The 8,444-nt window shown below is 43.5% G+C and overlaps 1 protein-coding gene across 1 annotated transcript in view; it reads right to left on the reverse strand.

Annotated features, from left to right (window-relative positions):
* KCNJ2 (potassium inwardly rectifying channel subfamily J member 2) overlaps positions 1-8,444 on the reverse strand; it is a 404,418-nt gene that overhangs the window by 286,284 nt on the left and 109,690 nt on the right. The gene's annotated exons all lie outside the window — the stretch shown is intronic.

Raw genomic sequence — 8,444 nt, forward strand, 5'->3', positions numbered from 1 at the left:
AGACGTGGGGTGTCAGACAGAAGGGGGAGAGGGACTTGGAGGGAAGTGGTTGGGGAGGTACAGATTTCATTATAAGATAAGTGATTCTGGGGATGTAATGTACAACAGGATGACTATGGTGGACACCGCTGTATTATGTATCGGAAAGCTCTTAAGAGAATAAATCCTAAGAGCTCTCATCGGAAGGAGAATTTTTTTTTTTTTTTATGTCTATATGAGGTGACGGATGTTAGCTGAGCCTACTGGGATCATCATTTCACAATATATGGAAATCAAACCAGCATACTATATGCCTTAAACTTATATCCATACAAGGATGGATGGTCAATTATTGCTCACTAAAACTGGAGGAAAAATAATAAGAGCATCAACCACAAAGATAAGAGTGAACAGTTATTCAGTGATTACCAGATGCCGTGCTCTGTACTAAGAGCTCTATTCACTTTGTATGCTTTAATCCTCACAACACCCTCTTTATAAACGAGTCAGTTGAGGGTTAGAGAAATTTAATGATCTTGTGCCAGGACACAGCGCTAACTAGGGGCAAATCCGGTATTCAAATCCAGACAGTGAAATCCTAGAGCCCAGAGTCTTAGCCATCTTATACGGTGCCACCCGTGATGATCAGGCATGCAATTTGTTTTTCCTGCCTGGAGAATATTTTATGAATGTATATTTTATTAGGCCCCTATAGGCACAACACAAGCTATGCGTGCTAAGGGCTATGTAATCAATTCTTTTAAAAGTGAAACTGAAAAACAGGTCGAGTTATTCAGTCAGGTGAGATGTCTAGAATGGCCCAAGCATGATTCATCCAAAAATTGTTTATGTATTATAGCCAAAAACTCCAGCTGGCTACAAAAAAAGGATGATTCAGCAATCAAACAGAAACCTCAACTAAGCTGCATCTGAGTCTAAAAGAATGCCTGGTATTTTATGCCACGATAGAGCCTGCCATGCCCACTGTTTGATCCAGAGTGATGGAGCAGCTGGGGCTTCTGGAATTTAATAGGTTAATAGAATTGCTTTTGTGTCTGTCTGCTGAAATGCCTTCCTTTGCTCCCATAACTCTTCGTACACTGTCCTGACTTGAAGGTAACTGGACATCTGAAAAGAACCTAACAACCCTGCATAAAGCTGAAAGAATGAGAGAACTCGTGAGTGCATACACACTCAGAGAACCGAAGGGCAGCGTCGTGATGTTAGCTAAAGCTCTCCAAGAAACTCAGCCATGCCTTTCTGTCCTACGACAGGCAGCCTGCCGGGTAGTGCTGTATCAAGTTGAGCTTTAGAAGTTAGAAGCTTGCACTTTCGAGTGAGGATTAGCAAAGCGTGCATTAGTTTGTAGAATGGTAAATGCCAAGGCACCGAAACAAAACTCATCTAATTTCGGTTAAGGGTAAGAAAGATGACACATGTTAGCAGAATTAAAATGTGATAAACTGATCATTGGAATTGAATTCACTGTTAATGGCAATTAAGTCGCAAAAAATAGAAAAGATGTTCCTAATAACGTTTTATTGACGGTACATAAAAATTATCCCAAGTCATTTCTTACCTACTTGAGAGCCAACGTTCTTCCAGGAGAATAAATTTCTGTTTTGTTCTTATCGTTTGATTAGATTTAAAATTGCTTTTGATTAGGGAATATAAGTATACATATGAAATTTTTATTCCTTTGCCGGCAAATCAGTTACTTTTAGATCGCTATATAGAGCTATAGATCTATAAAGCTACACACCTATATATATAGACCTATCTACATACCTAACCCTTCACACAGGGAGTTTCTTACTATAAAAGTCATCACTGGACGACGATGGATAAAAATCCACTTTTCCACAGGTAAATAGATGGAAAGCATTTTAAAACAACTTCTTAAAACATTAATTTTTTTTAAAAATGTGGCTATGAATGAAAATAAATGCAACACAGGGAGTATAGATTGTTAGTCTCCCTAGCTGGGAAGGACAGCTGGATGGTAGTGAAAGCATAGGCTCAAGAAACAGACTTCAGCTACTACCTGGGTCACCACTCTGTGCCTCGGGTGTCTCGTCTGTAAAATGGGGATGCAGACAGTGTATACCCTGGAGGATTAGCAGGACAATCCAGGTAACCCGTTTCGCACAGTGCTTGGCACGTATTAAGAACTCAAACTGTAGAAGTAGGACTGAAAAACCGATGGGGAAGAAGGAAGAAAGCAGTTATGGGTGTGAGAATGTGTGCACACCTGCTGGTACTCAAGCCCAGAGTAATTCCAATAACCTCTGTCTTTAGAAGTATCTTAGGTATTTGCTTTCAGAAAATGAGGGTATTTATTCCTTTTTAAGCTTGGGAAACATGGCCCTGGAGAGCTCATTTACAAATTTGGAACTTGAGACTGAAAACTTGATTTAAATACATTTCTCACTTCTGCCCAGCAATGGATTATAGTAATTGATAAAGCCATATCAGAGTTTTCAAATCTCAAAGACTTAGAATCTAAGTGATAGGTCCGTAAACTACTGGTATCCTCTGATTCCAACTTTTGCCCTGATTGCTCAGGCTACTATGAGTCTTTATCCCTTATGATTCCATTGGACATCTTCAGCTTCCATACTTCTTTGGCATCTGTTACCTTTCTTTATCTGCTCTCTCACATTTGAGGAATATAACAGAGGATATTCTTTTAAAAGACCCAGCCTTCTCCTTCTCAACCACCATGCGCCAACATAAATTTTAAAAGGCCAAGGAAAAAATATTTGCAACTACAGCAAGTGGACACCAAAACGTGCATCTCTGCCATATCCACTGTCGTCACCACCACCAGTTAAGCCCCAATTCCTCTGGTGTCACCAAATGCCTTGCAGGAGGGGAGAGGTTGGGAAGTAATGACAGAGACAGGAGAAACGTAACCTGTTGGCAAACAGTAGAGAGACTTGAAAACAGAAGAAAGCAGCTATATCCAGTTCCCCACCACCTCTCCTCAAAGGACCTCACTCTAGTCAGTATCACCTTCGCTCCCCTGACAACCCCCTGACAAGGATAAATAGATGTCAAATGTGCTTTTGCTCCTAAGACCTCTCGGCATTGGTAGGGAACACAAATGCAAAACTCAGGCTAAGTTAATCTCCTGCTCTATCACTTAATGAAAAGCCACAGAATATAGGCTTCCAGCCCAAGCTGTTCGTCTTGCTCTGCAGCGTTATCAGCACCCTCTAAAAAAGTAGGTTGACAAAATGAAGAAAGCCATTTCTGTTAGCATTTTCACACCCTATGAAACACATGTTGTGTTTATAAGCAAACATGACTCCGGGGTTATAGGATCTTTGGGGGATACATGACAACGAAAACACTTCTGATTACAGGATTATGGTCTCCACGTTAAAAATTTGGTTGAGGGGCTTCCCTGGTGGCGCAGTGGTTGGGAGTCCGCCTGCCGATGCAGGAGACACGGGTTCGTGCCCCGGTCCGGGAAGATCCCACATGCCGCGGAGCGGCTGGGCCCATGAGCCATGGCCGCTGAGCCTGCGCGTCCGGAGCCTGTGCTCCGCAACGGGAGAGGCCACAACAGTGAGAGGCCCGCGTACCGCAAAAAAAAAAAAAAAAAAAAAAAAAATTTGGTTGAACCTGTAGCAAGTGAATCAGGGCCTTGCTTGGAAGAGATTAGACAAGTATGTAGTGACATGACTTTGAGCCGTGGTGTCATTCCTAGAAAAATCAGTGCTTGCCCCTGCCAATCTGAAACTCTAAATTCCCGGGCCCAGTGTAACACAGGTTCAACAATGAATTCCTTCTATTTGAGAGGGGTGTTGTCTACTTTGCAGAAGGAAAAGATGGTTACTTGGGGGTCACTTCTGCCTTTACAAAATTTAATGATACCAAAATGAAAAATTCTACCCAGGACAAAATCCCAAATTATACATATGGGTTAGCTACACCCAGTGTACTGCAGTAGTTAACAGTTCAGCACTAAAATCCAATGATCTCTCTCTGCTTATGGGATGGCAATACTAGTAAATGCTCTGTTGAGCACATGTGAAGCTTAAAGAAAAATCGTGTTTATAAAGTTCACAGCATAAGGCCAGACACCTATCATATACTCCATATATATTAGTGATACTTTTTGTAGCTGTCTTGTGTCCCTCTTGATTGCTTTAATTCTATGTTCATATGGAAGGTATCTACCGTATATACTCTGGGTTCTATGTGGGCAGAAAATTTACGGAAGGGAGAGAGAGTGTAGCCAACTCTGGCAGAAGAACCAGGAAGGCAGTAGAGAGATTTTAAGGGCCAGTCGTCTATATTTTCTCCATGTCTTTGAACGTAAACACTTCTCCCTCAAGAAGGAAATAAGCCTGAGGGAATTAGAGCTAGGAATCTGTTTATATTCATGTTACGAAGAGCTAGGAGTAGAAAGAGCCTATAACCCCTAGCAACTCACAGTTCCTTCTTTGAGATTCCTTTCACCAACTGGGTTAAATCAAATGTTTCCGGCTCCTCTCTTGCTGTTTTAGGTACTAATCCCAAGTCTCCAAATAATATTCTGACTCTTTCCCAGCATGTAGTCATCAAGGAAGTAGATGTAGAGTGAAAACCTTGGAGGGAGCTGGCTGTGTGCTTCACTGGGGTATGTGACATTAGCCCCCCTTATCCACCGCTTCCCTGCTGAGCTTGGAGATGTAGCTCATGTGTGGCCGTTCACATCCAGGGACGGGGCTGAGTAGAAAACACATTTGGCTTTATTTTATTATCTTTCCTGTCCTGGAAAGTTATGTTTGCAAATATCATAGTCCGTAGCTAAAAAATGACTGAAAACCAACCTGAAAATACGTGGATTACAATCTCAAGCTGCTTTGGGCTTTCATTTTCTTCGAGAATTAGGAAGCTTCAAGCTCTGTGTTTTGTTTTTCTCTTTTTCACATAATGCATTCAGAAAAGAGGCCCAATGTGATATGTCTTAGTCATGTACAAAACTCTCCTCCTTTTGTAGAAAAGAGGAAATATTAAGATGCACAGTTGTGATGGTTGGGAGACACTTGTTATGGGTGTGCGCCCTAGCAGAATGCTTTCCTTCCTCAGTGCCACTGCTTTTTTGTCTACTTTCATGGGTTTGTGAGACACGTACCTAAGGGGAGGACCCTTGAAGGTCATTTCTCTGTAAACAGCCCAGCTTTCTCCATTCAGCTTCTGTCTGGCTTCCCTCTCTTTCTCTCTCTTTAAACTGAACATGACTGAAATTAAATGAATCCGCCTGTTCTGAAAGCCTGTTTCTTAGTCCCCAGTGGGTGCTATTCGAATTTTATTACTTTTTAAAGATTCACCCATGCTTTCGGTAACATGAAAGTAAATGACCTCAGAGTGGCAGCTTTTAGGTTGAAAAGACTTAGACCCTGAAGCAGCAGCTTTTGTAATCCCCGTCCACTCGAAAGGCTGCAAAGCCTCGCTGGATGTATGTTTCACAAGTTCTCTTCTCCTGTGAAAAATGAGGATGTGTATTTCTTTGCTGAAATCGTAAAAAGACCCAGGTAGAAAAAATTTTCCATTACACGTCTCCTTTCCTGTCGTGTCATCGTGGGTAGAATAAATGGTCAGGATCTGATCGCAGTCTTGTAAATGGGAAATAACTCCTGAGTGATGGCAAATGTCACAGCTACCCACCCCCATCCGCATGTCTCTGTAGGCCCTGGGAACACTTCCCACAGGACATCATGCTTCCCTTCACGACTCTAGGGTTGCTTTGCAATGAGACGGATGCATGGGATACAGGCATTTGGGATACTCAGCCTCCAGAGAGTTCTGGGCTGTGCTAGGGGTGGAGAAGGTGCTTCAGTGCCAACGCACAGCTCAGCTGTCAGAGGTCCAGGATGGACAGCTGCTGCCTAGGGTTTGCCTCGTAAGGGCTGCTGTCTAGTTTCAAGAGAAACCTCAGGGGGAAAGAGCAGGGGACACGCCTAAACCTGCCTTCTAAAACTTGTCTTTGCTTCTGCATCCTGGAGAGCTGCTGAGTTTCTAACCGGGGATGCAGACGGTTCTAATTGCCTCCCTTCACATCTTGCCTGATGCTCTACAAACACAAAAAGTCAGTTGGTTTAAAAAATGGTGGGTTGAGTGGAAGTAATTGACTACCCCCAGCCCCGCACCACGACTGTGAGAACAAGGCCTGACTCGGCCAGAGGGTAGTCTTATCCGAAGAAAATACCCATGCCTGCAATCAGCTACCTAAAGACAAGTGGGTGCTAGTCAAGACCTCAAATTGTGAGGAGACCTCTGACAACAGAACAGAACAGAAAAACATCAACGCCATTTTCTGCTAATTGAAACCAAGCGCAAACGTATTTGCTCTCAAGATGTTCTAAAACGTCGTGCGATTATTTTGGTGTAACTATAGACCAGAATTTGCATCGATCTGCTTTTACAAATGAATTTTATCCATCTTTTCTGAGCTTTCACTAGTACTGAGGGCTTTCACGAGTACTCCTTTTGAATTCCTCTAGCAAGCTCCCCACAATTACTAGCAAATATTTCCAGTTGTCTTCTGTTTCCTACCATTGACTGATCATCTCTCACTTTCAATACATTTTTGGTTCTTTGCTGGAAAACATCCAGGTCACATCAGTTATTTATTGTGGCATAACCACACCCCGGAAATTTAGTGGCATAACAACAACTAAAAAACATCGTTTAATTGGCTCCCGATTCTGTGAGTTGGTCCGCCAAGTCTTAGCTAGGAAAGCCTCTCCTTCATCCGGTGGATGCAGTTTGGTCTGGAAGAACCAGAATGGCTTCCTTCACATACCTGGTCCCTCAGCTGAGCTATAGCTGGGATGCTGAGACCTCTCCTCCTCTTTCATCTTCTAGGTCCTTCCTCTTCCTATGGGCTTTCACCCTTCGGGACATTATTCGCTCCATCTGGTCTCTCTAGCAGGGTAACCATATTTATTTATATGGTAAATCAAGACCCCAAGCAAGAAAAGGCCGAATCTGCCAAACCACTTAAGCCCGAGGCCCAGAAACGGTGTATATAACTTCTACCACCTTCTAGCAACCAAAGCAATTCTCAGGCCAGGGAATACTGAAGGGAAGAGGAAATAGTCTTGCAGAAAGAGCAAAATCCACATATAAGGGTGGGAGGAGTCACTGGCATCTAATCTTTGCAGACAACTGACCACATATATCATAGCATGAGTTCTAGAAATAAAAACACGGGGGCCAGGGTGGCAGGGGACAGGAAGGAATACATGCAGGAATTTAGTATACCTTAAATTGTATGATGCAAATAATTGGGGAAACTGATCTAGTTAATAAATTGTGTTGAAGCCATTAGTGAACCATTAAGAGAAAGAAACCCAGCTAGCTGAAAGAACGCAATGGGATGAATAAAAATATACAGAGCCACAAGAAATACTTTTTATCAGAATGTGGAAGAGAGATTAAACAAACAAAGACATAAAAGTAAATTCCGTCTGGCCTGACAAATCTTACCACATACAAACTTTATAGGTAGTAGCAAAAGCTCTCAGGTTCTGCCTCTACTTAAAATGAAAATACAAGAGAATGTTGCTCCCACCCTAAGAATGAGGGGAAAGCCAGATAGTTTATCAAATCATAACATTTTCACCTGGGGCAGAATAAGGAATGACGCGTCAGCCACCGTAATAGCAGGTGAGAAAGCAGCCAAAATTTTAGCAAGTTTCCAAAATCCAATTACAGGCCAGCATGACAACCTAGAATACCTGGGAGCCCCAGACCTGAAGGAGGTACACAATCGCTCGCAATCTCTTTTTCATGGACCTCCACGGTGTTTATCAGACACTGGGGACAGGGCTTGAGACCCAAGAGAGCCCCTTCCAGTGGCACTCAGCGTGAAACCACACCCACTTTCTTGGAACCTTCTCTCGTATGGAATAAACATCTTAAGTCACTAGGGAACGGGCAGGCGACCTTTCTGTCCCAAAGGGTCAAAAATTCACTGCCTCATAGAGAAACAAAACAAAAGACACCAGCTACTGAAGGACCAAGGATAGACAGACTTCCGTCCTGCCCACAGTCACAAGCAAAGGTAAACCTCTGCGCAGAAGCAAAGAGGTTTGCCCCCAGGTAGGGGCAGCGCCATCCCTGGCTGGGGGAGGGGCAGAGACGCTCCTCTACTGCCAATCTTAGACAGTGGAACCGGGCAGCCGGGGAAGAAAGAGAAGCAAAACCCTTCTGCTTCTGGGGAGGAAGACTCCTCCTACCTGAGAACACCCTCCTCTACCTCAGAGACAAGGTAGAGTTTGCATGTCCCAGTGGAGGGCTGGGAACACTAACAGTGCCCCGTCCCCAAGTGGCCGGCACGCCATGCCTACCTGAGGCTGGAACAGGAGAACAGAGAACTCCCCTGCCCACCACAAGCCCTGCAGCAGGTAACAAGCAACAGCAATTTATCACTGGGCGATGAATAAGAACATAAAGAGAACTCTTAC

This window comes from Delphinapterus leucas, chromosome 19 (assembly GCF_059928025.1).
Source record: "Delphinapterus leucas isolate spDelLeu-1000000601 "Yukka" chromosome 19, BTC_Dleu_Yukka2, whole genome shotgun sequence".
NCBI lineage: Eukaryota > Metazoa > Chordata > Mammalia > Artiodactyla > Monodontidae > Delphinapterus > Delphinapterus leucas.